Genomic DNA, 16,855 nt, shown 5'->3' with positions numbered 1-16,855 from the left:
GAAATGCTTATTAATTTTAAGAATTTGTAGCTATTAAGAGATGATTCCTTGGATTTACTAAAAACGTTTATGTTAAGTGGTTGTAAACTATTTATTTGTGTTGAATTTAAACAAACAAATTAAGTTGAACATTATTAAACTTAATTTGTTTGTTTAAATTCAACAAATAAATTGTTTGCAACAGTTCTGCATGCAACACTTTCTTCAGTGTGGGTGCTCCTTTCAAAGTTTTTCCAAACTTTATTCAATTTCTTGGGTCTCATTAGTTACCTTTCCATCCACCTATTTTTATGCACGAAAAAAAAAAACATTGATGAAAACGCCAAGATGTGCATAAATTTAAAAAATGTGCATTAAAAACATGCACATACAGTAACTGAGTAAGATAAACATTTTATTTGATAAGAAAAGATGCGCATTAACTACAATAGAAACACTTTTGCCGAACAAATTCCAGTATGTGCATTTAAAAAAGTGATGTAATTTTGTTATAAGAGATCATGTGATAATAAAACTGTGTAAACCGACAAACCAGCAGGCTGAGCACATTGTAAAACATCTGAAATATTGTTTTGGCCATTGTAAAACTCTTTAACCGTTTCAGTATTAGTGTTATCATAGTATTAATGACCTTTAGAACTGGCAGAAGCATCTGTGTTGGCATTGTCTTCTAAGGCACAAGTCATTTATTAAATAAAGAAAAGATTGACGCAGCTTCTCCTACCTCAGTAAATTCCATTTTTACTTTTGATATTTGGCATCATTAATCAGGAAGTGACGATTTTGTACTCTTTGACTCGTTGGATGGAAACGCTGCTTTATTTGCACGTCTTATGTGTGATATTCCAGTTTTGAGCATAAATTTTATTCGCATCTTTGAATGGAAACATAGCTATTGACTGTCATTATATAGGCTACAATCATGCGGTGTGACCTCAGAATAAAGATACTTATGCATACAGTAACAATGTATTAAAACCATGAGTTTTATTCCTTTAATTTTTAGTTGTTTACAAAAACTCAGTTTTTATATGTACGTCAGGTCTTTAAAACACTGCTGTCATATAATAAACTAAATGCATAAAACATTTTAGTTCAGAATTGAGCTCTGTAAGAGCGTCCTACAAGCTTGCTCAATATTGGAATAATCAGACATTGCGATATTTTGTTTTTCTGTGATATATATTGCAATATGAGTACAATTTCACTATATGACTTGAATGGCCATTTAGGAAGAATTTATTTATATGATTCCATTGGGGAGTGCATCTGCATAAAATGTAATAAACAATCTACAAGCACAGCAAAATGCAATCAAGAAAAATATACAAGTGGAATAAATCAACTCATGCTCATTCTGAAAATGTAGCCCTATATACATTTCTGGAGATCATGAATTATGTAGCCAGAAGTACTTATGGCTGCATTTAATTTTTTAAATGAGCGATATGGAGTGCTATAACACCGTTCGTTTTCGTGCTTACCAGCTGACTGCTTACCTCCATATGGACGGTTTTCCGGATGTTACCAGTTTGTCTAGTTAACTCGCTATGCACGTTGGTGGACTTGAGACACAGAGAGGTGTTGACCACGACGACGGGGTTCGAGATCGGTGAAGAAAGGTTCCAGAAAGCAGGTAAGACAAAATCAGAAGCCAAAAAATTAAACAAGTAAATAACGGTGAGAATGTGGTAAAACGTGGTAAAAATCAGACTAGGGTTTTTCTTTTTCTGAATTGGTTTTTAAATTTGTCGCTTGGGTTTAGGGATGTGGGTAGATGGGTTAATCTGTGCTTTTTAAAATACTAATGGTTAGTGAATTTTTTCTTTGCATTTTATTTAACCTATGTGTAAAAGTCCAATGAATATACCTTTGTTAAAAGTGTTCTTGTAAGAAGTTAAATGCAGAGGTTAATTATTTATTTATTTATTTATTTATTTATTTATTTATTTATTTATTTATTTATTTATTTATTTATTTATTTATTTATTTATTTATTTATTCTACCTATTCTAGATAAATCTATTCTATTTATTTTTATTTAATTTTTTATTTGTATTTTATTTTATTAATTTTCTCTTTTTGTTTTCTGCTCGGATTTTCTTTTTTGGTAATTGTTATTTTCACCAGGGGTAAGTAGGGTGGGGTAATAATAGAAAATGCAGTTGGTTAGTATTTTTGTCTGTAGCTGTGTATGCAAGATTATTTTCCACTGTTCAATCAAAATTTGATCACAAAAAAACTATTGGATGGGTTTAGGGAAGAGGGAGGGTGGGTCAGTCAGTCATTTAGTCAGTGGAGAGCGGCCTCTGGTGGATTTATGAGAGAACAGCAGGCGCGAAAGGCACTCAAAGAGAAATTTGAAATCTCAAAAAGCATACTTAGCAGCCTCAGGAGGACGTATTTGATGGTTCCCAGAAATGTATATACAGGTACATTTTCAGAATGAGCCTGGGTTGAAATAAACAGTGTTTTCTTGTTTTCCTAGGAGTTTAACAGAAATCAGGTACAATAATCAAATGTAAAATAATACTGCATAGTCTTCATTTTTAAATAATTCAATAAAATTATTAGTTATTAAGGGCTTCATTCAGGGCTGAATGCTGGTAACATCCACGTGCAGTACAGTCACAAGTCTCAAAACCCATTCAAACATCATATATTGCGCGATGTGACTATTGCGGGTGATCACATTGCAACATCGATGCTGAAATAATATATTGTGCAGCCTTATTTATAAAAATAAAAAAGCAGTGTCATTCAAATAGTCACTTTTAGACTAATAATAATAGCACCACTGCAAATCAGCATACAGTATGTGACAATATATATGAAAAGTAGAAACATAAGAAGTGCTGAGTTTCCTGATAACAAATAATTTAGTTAATATGTGTAATTGATAAATGTTGATTATTGAAAATCACTACAAAATATTACAGAGGCTTTGCCAAGTTGATGCATCAAGAAGTATATGTGTAAATACATATATGTACATTTAATTGTGCTAGATCTGCATTTTTGCACTTGTGCTGCAACAATTTTTACTGCAATCCTTAGAAATGGAGGTGTAATATTACAAACACATGGCCATATCTCGATCTTACACATGAGTGCGCTGTATTGATTTCCATAACAACCTCATATTATGTTATTCAATCTCTTATTAAAACACATACAGACCCACCCATGATCCTATTTAGGATGCATTTATTAAAGACTACAGCTTAAGTTATTTACAACCGCATAATTCTTTTGACTTGTAGAGATTTCTTGTGCATTCTTGCACCTCTAAATAGGATTTTCTCATAGCATGTACAATGTGATCGGTGCTATCCAGTTTACCATGCACACACACACACCTGCTCTCCACTTTCAGCACTCGAGGAAAACATTTCTTTTCCGCGCTGCCTCTTAAATTAACAGTCTCTCAAGCATTTCAAAATAAGCCCGAAATTTACAACCTCTCAAGCATTTCAGATTGGTACAAAGGATAATATTTTTGGCAGTGAGCTGTGATATTACAGATTGATTTTTAATACTTCATCCAATAAAAATGATTTCCTTCCTTTGGTTTCAAAGGGGGAAAAAACAAGCAAAATAAAGAGGGTGGCTGATTTCTTGGGTCCTATAGGACATAAATCTTTTATCCATGGCTTCCGCATGGGAAAGAGATAAGGAAAAACGAAACACTGAATGGCTCATCTGAATCTCCCAGCAGCTCTCTCGGTTCCCTTGAGTGGGCTGATGCACAGATGAATGTGCCAGCTCAAAATAATGAAATAAACATTCTCCCTGCTTTACTTAAAAAATAAATAAATAAATAAAAATGCGAAAATCCTAAATATGTAAATGACACGACAAAAAAAGTACAGAAGGCAAACTCGGTCGAGTAAATGCCAATAACAGTGTTCAGATAATCTAGAATGCAGCAACTGTGGACGACTATTGGGAAAACATTTTAACACTCAAATACATTCATCAAGATTTATGTCGGAATTCTCACTAATTCTTCAGTCATTTATTGTTTTTATGTGCTCTGTGATGTTCTTTTTAAAAAAAAATGAGGTTGTATATTTGAGTCTCCATTTACACATGGTTTTAATGGTGCTTTTTAAATATATCTTCCATTCAGCAGTGTTGGGTAAGTTACTTCAAAAAAGTCTTTAATTAGTAATTCATTCATTTATTTTCAACTTACTTCCTTAGGTAAGTTGTACTTATCTAGCACATGTTTTACGCAGTGAAATAAATAAATGGAATAAAGGAACGCCGCTTTGGTGTGTCACGTGTTGAAGAACGTGCTCAACAGCGCTCAAATGTTAGCAGGAAATGGACGTTTTTAAAATTTCAGTATCGATAGGCCTGTCGCCATAGTCAATATATTGATATCGCACGATATATGAAAATGAGGGCGGTTAATTTTGGAGGCCAGATATATCATTTATATTATATTAAAAAAATTAAGATGATGATGATTAGACTACATAATATAACAAGGTAAGTTTTCTGTTGAACGTGCTGCATTCTGCTTTCTGTGGAAGGCGGGGCTTATACAGCATCTTTTTCTTCTGCAGAAAGTCTTGTTAGTTTTATTTCGGCTAAAATAAAAACAGTTTTACATTTTTTTTTTTAAAAAGACATTTTAGGGTCAATATTATTAGCCCTTTTAAGCTATATATTTTTTGATAGTCTACAGAACAAACCATCATTATACAGTAACTTGCCTAATTGCCCTAATCTGCCTAGTTAACCTTAATTAACCTAGTTAAGCCTTTAAATGTCACTTTAAGCTGAATAGAAGTGTCTTGAAGAATATCTAGTCAAATATTATTTACTGTCATCATCGCAAAGATAAACAGGGGGGCTAATAATTCTGACTTCAACTGTAGCTTAACAGATGAAACTGTTAAATATGCTTGAAAAACCAGCATTCAAAAAACATGCTGCAAACATTTAACAAACAGCCCTGTCTTGAAATCTGTCTGATTATTATGGCGCCTGAGATGCATTGAAAGTTTACTTTAGACTTACATTTTTTTGTTTACATCTACTATTTATTATTTGTTTCAATTTTTTTTCATGTTTCAATTTCAAACCTTAATAGTCTTAAAAATGAAATGTTCTTTGAAACAGTGTACCTGAATTATTATACTATTATGTTGTAAAAATGTATAATTTTTTATTAGTGATATAAGTTATAAAGTGGCAATACCATCGTTTATCGCAATTCATTTGGGTGCAATATATCGCCCAGCAAAAAAATATCAATCGTGACAGCCCTAAGTGTCGATTGGTACTCTGTAAAACCCAACAGTCAACTTCATCAAATGAAGTTCATCATTTGAAAAGAGTTTTGAACTTGGTGTTGAAGGTAATGATTGAATACCTCATTACTTCAACTTAAATGGAGTAAAGTCACAGTACTCATATAGATTAGTTTTTAACTCAAATGGTTTGTTGCAATCGGTTTCCTTAAACGGTTTCAGGTTAACTTATTGGGTTTACAGTCCTCAGTTGGTTTGAGTTCTCTTCATTTATTGGGTTTTACTGTACTCAAATTGCTTCGTTTAATCAAATGGATTAAATTCACAGAACTCATTAGGATTAGTTTTTTTAACTCAAATGGTTTGTTGCAATTGGTTTTCTCAAATGGTTTGAGTTACCTTAACTTTTGAGGTTTTACAGGGTACAAAATTCCAGCATCATGACAACCTTACCCAACAGTCATCGTGGGTTGAGCAAATCCTACTAAACAGAACAAACGAGATCATAAAAACTCATAAGATTTAGCCACTAAATAAAAAAAAAAACCAATTGGCATGAGATAGCATTGATGTAACCGAGAAAAACACAAACCAACCACGACAAACACTCAGACCGCAGCATAAAGTGAGATGCATATTCATATTCATGTCTTTTATATGCCTTTTTGTCTCTGACAATGACTCAATAAAGCCCTCCGGGACTCTTAGTATGATCTACGAAGGAGCTTGCATATGTTTTTTGTGCAAATTGAATTGATGGAATTAATCTTTGTAGCATTTTCTTTTATTACGCCGCACCACATAAAAGCATTTCTTTCTACTCTTACTACCATGTCAATTGGGTTACGCGTGCTAATGGATTCCACTGGTTATATGTAGTCTTTGCAGACAGACGTATCATTGCTGATTGAAAGCAGCCAGGTCAGGGTCTTTTTTCTAATACAGCTGATTAGTCAGGGTTTGCGATGAGCTCACTGCTCCATACAGACGGTAAACAATGCAGCAGCTTTCACGAGTCCTTAGGGATGCATGTCTGACTCTTTTAGCCCGCCGTGGCCTTTGACCTCTAGATCGAGCACCTCAATTACTTTATACCTGCACATGAGGAAGGGTGGGGTCAACAATTGAATTAAAGCCCGCAACACACCCACTAATCACATCAGGTCTGGCCCGAGTTTCATTAGCGCTCAAGAGTCTTCAAAAGCCCTGCCTGTGTGTCAGTAACGGGATTGGTCACCCGTGCTTTCATGCGTTAATTAAATTTGAAGTCTCGTCGCTGTAATGGCAGACTCGATAATATGGTTGTGAGGTTGATGAATGTTATTTAAAAAAAAAATAAAACTATTTTTTTCAATGGGTAATTTTTATTTAATATGCAAATTGCTTGAAGCACTGCAACAGATGGCTAAAGAAATGAATCACCCAAGTCCTGTCAGCGACACATCCTGGTCATATTTCAAAAATCAGCACAAAAGAGACGAGGAGTTACATTTTTGCTCACATAAATAAAAACAATTAAAAATTTAAATGAATGAATGAATAAACAAACAAATAAATAATCAAAAGGAATGAATGACAAAATTAATAAAAGCATTGTGATTTATTTAAGGACAATTTAGATTAAAATTTACATTAACATAAAAAATAATGAATTATTCTTTAAATAATGATGGATGGATGGATGGATAGATGGATAGATAGATAGATAGTTTATATATATATATATATATATATATATATATATATATATATATATATATATGAGCAATTCCAGCGGATGTGACATTTGCAGTAAAAACTCAAAACAAAGCATGTGTTAACATTATACTGAAATGTGTTTACATTTTCCAGAACAACTCACTGCAGAGTTAAGGGAGCAGAAAAATATCCATCTGTAAACGTGTTCTGTACTTTAAATGAGGGAAATATTGCGTACACAAAAAACGCAGAAACGTTTCCCATATTTTGGTAAAAAACTTTTTTTTTTTCATGGCAAGATTGACATTTGCATGGAGTTGCTCATATCAATAATTTATTACAAATATTTTAGACATTGGCAAGGCAAGTTTATTTACTGTAGCACATTTCATATGCATTGGAAATTCAAAGTGCTTTACATAGGAATAACAGGAATAAAATAAATAAGTATAAGAAAATAAAAACAACAAAAAATAACAGTTTAACAATATTAAAAACAGATTAAAATGTGTTCAAACAGACTTTAAAGGAATGAAAAAGAAAAGAAAGACATCATATTGGAGAGTAATTTTAGATATATAATATTCTCTGCTGAACTGCAATAAAATATGTACAACAATCACCATTCATATAATAAGAAAATAATTATAACTTTTTTTAATGTAGTAGCAGTATAGCATTAGCATAAATACAGATTAATAAATGTTTTTATCAGAATTACTCTAATATTACACCTAAAATTCCTAATAATGCATAACAATAATGAAATATTACTCAAAGTGGAAAGCAGGTGGTATGTATGATGTTATAATACACAATAGTTATAATGCCTTTATGTTGATTTGAAGTTTTTTTTAAATATAATATTTCATATTTTAATAAAATATTATTTTTTATTTTAAAAATAAGGATAAATTATTAAGTCTGTTCTACTGAAAAAAGAACCACCATTATGCAAAATAATAGTCTGTATTTTTATAATATTGCAGTTATAATAATAATAATAACAATAATAAATAATAAACAACAATTAATGATAATAATAATAATAATAATAAATAATAAACAACAATTAATGATAATAATAATAATAACAATAATATTAAAATAATAAAAACACTATGCAATTTAATTTTTGTGTTTTAAACAGAAATTTATTAAATATTATTAAATATGGGAAGAATTTATTTATAATGCCATAATAATAATAATAATAATAATAATAATACAACGTTTTATTTGATATTTTTTTATGTAGGAAATCATAGAAATCAGTACCTTCTATTAAAAAAAACAAGATAACTGCAAGTATGTATTAAATAATAATAATAATAATAATAATAATAACATGTGAATTTAATATTTTTATGCAGGAAATCATAAAATATTATATAAAATGGGAATAATTTATTTATAATGTCAGATATGTTAATGATTTTACTGTAGTATTTTATGAGAGATTTCAGATTCTCAGCAACAGTTTAAGCCAATGAGTTAAGTTAATTTCTTGGAGCTTTCTACAGTATGTGTTGATGACAGAGTGTCAGAAAGCGCAAGAGTGGGACAGAGAGGAGGCAGAGCTTCAAGCCAAACAAGCTTCTTGAACCTTTGCAAATTTCAAATAAGCTCCGGCTAAATTGAAATTCAAAGAAACAGAGTGGATAAAGCATGCCAGCTGTAGACTGAGAAGTCACTGATGGGGAAAATACTCTGCAGGCTGCCTGCGCTCTTCACAGGGTGAAACGGGTGCAAAAACGCCACACACTGCATTTGATCATATTCATCTCTCCCACAAACACACACAATGTACCAAATATGTATTTAGACACCCGAGCCATGCTTTAAAATATATGATTGTCATTGCATTAGACAATAGAATCTAAACAAGTGGAACTAACTTAGTTTTCACCACAGCTCTCTATATTTTACTTTAGATCATAAAACCATTACCCTGCCACTGAAATCAGTTTTCTGTGCACAATTGCTGCCCGCAAAGTCATTGTCTGATAGGACAGCCACACAATACGCTTTAGGACGGAGCCAGAGTTGCAATTCTGTTTTGAATATGTTCCAATAACACGTTAATTTGACATATTAAAGGTCCCATGAAATTATTATTACTTTTTTTAGATGTTATTATCAGTATTGTTTGTTTAAAAATTCACGTTTAGAAGATATAAAACTGATATGTAAAGCTTGTAGTTTGTCACTTCCAACTAAATTTATTCACGTCACCTCATACTTCAGTTTCAAATCAAATCTTGACCCAGTGGCGTAGCGCAAAATGGGAGGCCCCCCTGCAGGGATCGCTGACGGGGCCCCCTGATGGGGGTGGGGGGGGTTGGATACGTCATACGTCAATTTGCATATCACTGACGTCATCACGTTCTACCGTTTCTGTTTAACAGCCTATGGTTAATAAAGGGGTATTTATAATTGCACTACATATAAGCATGTTTATTTAACTAAATTTATTGCTGTTTGAATACAGTATATCATTATAGATGTGTAACGTTAGTGAATGTGCAGTAATCTCTCATATGAAATAAACTCAGACAAGTTCAGAAACTGTCACTAAAATATCTGTGATTGTGAACAAGAAAAGAATAAACGGTCCAATTAAATTGTTAAAATAAAGGAGAAGTAGATCGGTTTGACTGTACAAGGGAAATACCTTCACACTGCCTGTGCTAAATCATTTGTCGTCGGTACGCAGAGGGGTGATCTGCTCTCGGGCTGCAGGTGGGAGAGGCTGCTGTAGAGGACTGACTGGGCCGCCTGTCAGTGCTGTGAGGCGGGGGAGGGGCCGGCGGCATCACACGCAGCTCGTTGAGAAGAGTAGGGACGGTACAGTATGGACAAATGACAGTCTAAAAAAATCTGCGATAACACACAAAAAAGTCGCTAGATTTGTCGCTAGGGGGGTCTGAAAAGTCGCTAAATCTAGTGACAAAGTCGCTAAGTTGGCAACATTGGCGGCAAGCAATCAGAATGAAGTAGTCCACCGCTTGAGAGGTGTTCAGAGAACACAGACCTGTGAACTTTGGTTCCGACCACAGTTGTTCCCAACAGTTTATTGAAAATCGCGAAGACGCGGGGCCCCCTAATTACGCGGGGCCCCCCCGCGGTGCGTGCCCTGCGGGCCCGTCCGCTACGCCACTGTCTTGACCAATTAAACCAGCTCAACCACTCTCACTGGCAGAGCTGTGATGAAATAAATGCTATAGGCTTTTGTTATTAATAGGGACAGAGCTACTCTATGTCCCACCTTCTCTTCATGTTTCGGCTGAGATTACATCAAACATCAAATAAAAAAATACACATTTCAAAGCACTTCACAGGAGCTTTAACTAAAATCAGTTATAGTAAGATTCAGATGTGGCCACTGGGGATGCACGTTTCTTCATGCGCAGTGCTGCAATTTGTGACGCGCAAAAGCAAAAGCCACCTTTTCATTAAAAAAAGGTTGTGCTTATGTAATATCCACGAGGTGGTGCAAGGAACAACCGCTTTTCCATTGTTGGGCCAGTGCGAGTGAACGCCCCACAAATCAAACAACCCGCCCTGGGGTGCATTTCCGAAAACTATCGTTAGCCAACTTAGGTCGTACTTAGGTTGCAAGTTCCATCGTTATAATAAATGAATATAAGGGAAAGAAAAAACATAGCTACTGGTCAGTTTAAGATATTCCAAAATACACCATATAGGCTAGGAGTCTTTTTTTGCTTAAGGTGCATAAATAATAAAAAAAAATTGGTTTATTAAGTGATATTACTTTGCTGCATCCTCCTTGTTGTTTCAACAATGATACAATTAATTAATTTACTTTACTTTTTATTCATCTGTTTATTTTTACTTTTTACTTGTTTATTTTTTTTTTATATTTTTAATTTACTTACGGATTTATTTTATTTATTTATTTTAATTAATTAATTTATTTTATTATTTATTAAAAAATTTTATTTATCTATTTTTATCCAATTTTTATTTACTTTTTTATAATTAATTTCTTTATTTATTTATTTTTATTTACTTTTTATTTATCTATTTATTTTTATTTTTTATTTATTTATTTTTTTAAATATTTATTTACTAATTTATTTCATTTATTTATTTTAATTAATTTATTTATTTTTATAATTTATTTACTTTTTTATTTATCTATTTTTATCTACTTTTTATTAACTTTTTTATAATTTTTTTTTTTACTTTTAATTTATCTACTTATTTTTACTTTTTATTTAATTATTTTTTTAATAAATTATTTATTAGGTGACGCGGTGGCACAGTAGGTAGTGCTGTCACCTCACAGCAAGAAGGACGCTGGTTCGAGCCTCGACTGGGTCAGTTGAGAGTTGAGAGTTTTTGTCAAGTTAAATGATGTGTTTGTGCATGAATCATGCACATTTAAATGCATATATATATGTGTGTGAGAGACCAGGTGACAGAGCGTTCGCTTCACAGCTCCGTTGATGCTGCAAGCGGCTGGGTTTTTTTATTTATTTTTTATTTTGGAGATATACGATTATTGTGGAGATGTACGATGCCAACAGTCAGTCAGCTTGTAAATAAATATAATAAATTAAAATACAAAGGCCTATGCATACTATACATACTCAGCTGCATGTTTTCTCATGTAGAGATGGACTAAAAATGAAACAAACACAATAGTGTAAAGTAACGGATTACAAATACTTATACTGTACTGGATTACTGTAGTCAAGTAGTTTATTTTTTCTCAGGAATTGTTCTTTAATAAGTAAAGCGTGTACCTTTACTTGAGTATGTTTTTAGCGCTGTATGGGTGCACTACTTTCCCTTAACCCGTAGTCACTACTTTTGTATGTTTATTTTTTCTTGTCCACGCCGATTGGCTGAGTAGAATAATCAGTGCCATGATTCCCATCCAATCAAACCATGCACAGAAAAATCACATCAGACAGACCTCAAGACACAAGAAGATGTAAACTCATTACACGCAACAACCATGAGACTAGCTTTAAAATGGCAAAAGGCCTTAAGGTGCACTACAGAATGTTACGTTTTCAAATACATTCACAAGTTGTATGCATTCTTTATTACAAGCATGCACTGTTTTAAAAACATTTACACCTCATTCTTGAGCTGCAGCTGATCACAGAGAGTTTGAACAGATCTTTTAATCCCAGTTTCTTTGCAAATCCTGTTCTGTAGACATGTTTATATGCATTATATACTTATGTATACTCATCTGGTGAAATAGCACTCATATCGCAATATATATTGCATAAAAAAATCACAATATATAATTTTACATTATCCTAGTCAATTTGGTGGGCGGGGAAATACACATTCCTACATCATGTTGGGGTGGGCCTTGAAATCACTTGGATTTGGATCCTATTTAAACATCAAGGAATGTAAACGAGAGACTTGTTGTGTTTATATCACTGCAATATGACTGTGGACACACTATACCTTCACACAGTTCTGTCCAAACTGCGTTTAAAAGTCAATTGTGCATCATTGGTGCCCTTTAATATATTTTACTTGAACTAATTTTAAGCAATTACTGATACTTTTACTTGAGGATGATTCAGTACTCTTCCCACCACGTAATGAATGTGGCGAATTTTGACATTTTTATTTCACAGCATGTCTTACACGCGGCTTAAACACATTTAAGTGGCTTAAATACTTTTTGGGTTACATTACCTGTTAAACACCAGAGAAAGAGGGAATAAGACGGACAGTAATTATACTGATGATTGAGCATGAAGCTTCCCGTCAGCTCCTGTAATGACAGCTCCTGTGGTTCAGTCGCTCTGAACAGCTATGGGCTTTGACAGCTGGATTTCAGGATGTGCCAATGACATGTCTTTTTTTCCACCAAGATTCAAGATGCAGTATAAATATAGGATAAGTGTTTTATGTCGCACCAACAAAATAAGATCCCTCGATGCCTCAGACCTCACGTCACCCCATAAATGAAATCAACTCTGTCATCTCTCATAAAAATAAATAAACTAACGACTTGGACTCTAAATCCAACTCTGATTATTTTATAGCTGATGTCCTGGGAATCACTCCTCCTTCGTGACAGCAGGAGTCCCAGAGCGGTTAATCTCCTCCGGACTTCTTTGTCATTGAAAAACGACTGTCCTTACCACACTGTTTTACACACTTAAAGCTGCAGAGTGTCATTCTGCACCAGCACCAAACTGATTTGGAAAATTGATGAATAGTTTCCAAACACTACTGTCTATCATTTCGCAGATCAGTAAATAAGTTCAAACTACAAAAGGTGTCACTTTGTTTGTACCTGTTTATCCTGGATTCACCAAGCATCTTTTTTTATCCACATGCAATATTTAGTAACATTATAGTTTACATAAACATTCACACCATTTACTAAAGGCGGCCTAATATGAATATGTAATTTCCTTAATTTTCTTTCTTTATATATATTTATTTATTTATATTTATTTATTTATTTACTTATTTATTTTTATTTATCTGCTTATTTTTATTTATTCATGTATTTGATTTTATTTATGTATTTATTTTTTGATTTTATTTATATATATATTTATTTTTATTTATTTATTATATTATTTATTTATTTACTTTTTATCCATTTAATTTTTACTTTTGTATTTATTTATTTATTTTAATATATTTTTTATTTTTTTATTTTATTTATCTAGTTTTATTTATTATTTATTTACTTTTAATATTCGTCTATTTGTTTTTACTTTTATTTACTTTTTTATTTACTTTATTTACTTTATTTACATTATTTTTATTTATTTATCTATCTATCTATCTATCCATTTTTATTTATTTACTTTTTTTTTTCCTTTTCAACCTTCTTTGTACTTTATCCCTAACATAACCAAGTCATATTATCTTTGACCAAATAATATTTTTGGATGTAATCGGATTTAAAGTAAAAATACCTTGTTAGGCATTTACATTTGGTAATGTAATGACAGATAATGAGCATGTGTGTGTGTGTGTGTGTGTGTGTGTGTGTGTGTGGCTCATGAGTCATTTGTAGCCTATTGTTGATGATAACATCAAACTTTGTCCATTTTCTCCAGTCTGACTCTCACTAATGGATCATTTCACTCTCTGGCTTTCTTCCTCAGTTATTTTCTTTGTACCCTTAGCAGCCCACAAATGGGTTCTGTCTCACTGACTTCGTTAATAATCATAATTATCTGCACGTCTCGTTTATCCTCTCTTTCTCTCTCGCTCAGTGTTCCCTGGGCCGATCAGGTTTCTGACGTCATGTTGTGTGGCTGAGCTCTGGGAGTTTCTCTTTCGTCCTCTATCCAAACCTGCCCATGATAGAAAAAAAGATATCAAACTGGTTAATTTTTAATCTCTCGAATGCAAGGCGGTGGGATCTGCACTAATGGCTCCAGATTGGATAACTCGTGCAAAGCTCTGGAGATAACAGAGATCCTTTACTGCGGGATGATGGGTATGATTACAGGTCAAAAGAAAACAAGCTTCTGTCAAGCTCCACAGTTGCACATATTGTCTGTCTGCAGTCAAAAGCCTTCACTCACCGCTTCATTCTGGAGAACACGCTGTCTGCGCTGAAATATGACAGCTGTCTGTTTCTGTTCTACAGCACAAACCAGAAAAGAAACTGATAGCAAAATGCCAGGACTAAAATAAGTGTGTTTCGTTTTAAACACTGCAGCTTGCTCTCTAGAAATGGCTGCTTTTATTTGTCTTTTTTCTGTCCAAACTACACTCTAAGAAATGCTGGGTTATTTAAAGCCGATGGTTGAACCTATGGCTCGTTTCCACTGACTGGTACAGTACGGTACGGTTCGGGTTGGTACGGGTCACCTTTATCAGGCTTGCGTTTCCAGCAAGGGTACCCTTTTGGTGGGCGTAATGTGTGACAAAGTCAGTTGACGTCATGCTCGCTCGAGGAAATGTCTACAATAAAGCTGCACAGGTCGTTCACATATCATATGAAAAGCACTTCTCACAAAACAGAGGCTTTACACACATAAATACTTGTGTATAAATGTTTATTGCAAACTTTTCTATGATCAGGAGTTGATTATAACTGCAGATTAATGACAGCGCGAAATAGCCTACTGCAGGGGTGGCCAATCCTGTTCCTGGAGAGCCACCTTCCTGCAGATTTCAGTTGCAACCCATATCAAACACACCTGAACCAATTAATTAGGGCCTGAACATCACGTGATAATTACAGGCAAGTGGGTTTGATATGGGTTGCAACTGAAATCTGCAGGAAGGTGGCTCTCCAGGTACAGGATTGGCCACCCCTGACCTACTGTAACGTCTGTAATTACATTAAATAAATGAACATATATGAACACATACAGACCCTTACAGTCCCTGATATGTTACCAACTACAGAAAAAGTACACACAGCAGACATTTAGTCCTTAATTGGGTTCAAAACAACACAAAGTATAGCCTACAGTCAGCGAAAACCTCTTATCTGTGTCTGTAATCTTCAGCAGCACATGTAAACTCTCTGTTAGAGAGTCATTCCATCACTCCCAGTTCATAATAGTCCAAAAGGTGATGATAAACATTAAAACAAGGCAGTTTGTTCACGTTTGCTGAAGTAATAACGTGCTCCTTTATTCCCGCGCTTTACTCTCGCGTTTGTCCTTTTCTTTCTGAATGTGTCATTCTCGCGTTTGTCAGCTTCTCACAGGATCGGGTTTCCAAAGCTTGTCACTAAACAAGCGCGCGTTATTAATATCAGCTCAAGACGTTTGTTATTTCAGATATAGACGCGTGGCGAGCGCAAGTAATCTCTCATCGTGTATTTCGAACATGGCGGGTCCTTTGTTTACATTCTGGCTTGTTGCGTAATCGAATAGCGTTCAGCTGTGTGTCTAGCTCTTGTGTTTGGGACCGTACCGGTTTGGTTCGGTACGGCTTTTGACAGTGGAAACGGCCATAAAAGCGTACCAAACTGAACCGTACCGTACCACTCAGTGGAAACAGGCCACTAGGTTCTACCAGAAAGACTTTAGGAGGCAGATAAACGTTTGAACATTTATTGTGAATTATTTGCATAAATGCGAGTTTGTTACGGTCCTTTCATTAAGTCCTTTGGCGTAAGCCCCGTCTATAATGCAGAACTCTGGATGAGCTGGCTGCCTGAACATGAAGGCAGGGCGAAGCCAACCCCTCGAGGGGTGGTGGTGATGGGGAGAATGGAATAAAACTTGTACATGGCTTGCTTGGTTGCTATTGACCTTATTCTAAAATGCGGAAGTGCGCCTGTTTTCGCGATTGTCTTAGAACTTCCGATTCAGTCGCCTATGGGAGAAATGACTAGGAATAATAAACGGCAGAAAATGGTCAAACTACTTGCTCAACAAACAAATGTTTGCATGACTACACAGACCAAGTAGCATAATATAATAAGAAAATATTAAATTGCAACATCAAGCAGCGTAACGAGCAGTTGTTAATGTCAAAAAATGAATGGAAGTGAATGTGACCGGAAGTCGCGAGACAAAAAGATTCAAATGGCAGCGCCCGCTTGCCAGCTGAGAATAAGGTGAATAGGCTGACAAGATAATTATTATGAATGACGTGACATCTCAGTCTTCCTGGTAAAACTATAGCTGAAGCTTTCATATCCAAGAGGAACTATGTGGTTTTTGTCCAGCTTTAAACAACATCAATGCACATCATATGCTACTTCTGTGAGGTTGAGAAAATACACTCGCATGGTGATATTTTCAAGCATGAACTATAAAAACCTTCATCTTTTCATTATGCAAATATTTAGATAAAAGTGCATTTCTCTGGTCCTCAATCTGTATGTGCGTACTGCGGCGTCCAAATTGCTGACTTGATCAATTCATTTCTGCACTGGAAAAATGGCTTGGATGATA

The 16,855-nt window shown here is 34.2% G+C and overlaps 1 protein-coding gene and 1 long non-coding RNA gene across 9 annotated transcripts in view; one reads left to right on the top strand and one right to left on the bottom strand.

Annotated features, from left to right (window-relative positions):
* Nucleotides 1-16,855, bottom strand: part of ptprfa (protein tyrosine phosphatase receptor type Fa) — a 566,130-nt gene that overhangs the window by 405,528 nt on the left and 143,747 nt on the right. The gene's annotated exons all lie outside the window — the stretch shown is intronic.
* LOC137495906 (uncharacterized) overlaps nucleotides 1-16,855 on the top strand; it is a 102,592-nt gene that overhangs the window by 723 nt on the left and 85,014 nt on the right. For all 3 annotated transcript variants that reach the window (XR_015493004.1, XR_015493003.1, XR_015493002.1), the window contains exon 2: nucleotides 1,488-1,636. This is a non-coding gene — a long non-coding RNA (uncharacterized LOC137495906). The remainder of the gene's footprint in view (nucleotides 1-1,487; nucleotides 1,637-16,855) is intronic.

Source organism: Danio rerio, chromosome 6 (assembly GCF_052040795.2).
Source record: "Danio rerio strain M-AB ecotype USA chromosome 6, GRCz13ab, whole genome shotgun sequence".
NCBI lineage: Eukaryota > Metazoa > Chordata > Actinopteri > Cypriniformes > Danionidae > Danio > Danio rerio.
Note: the sequence above shows the minus strand (reverse complement) of the source record. Positions and strands in the feature narration are given on the sequence as shown.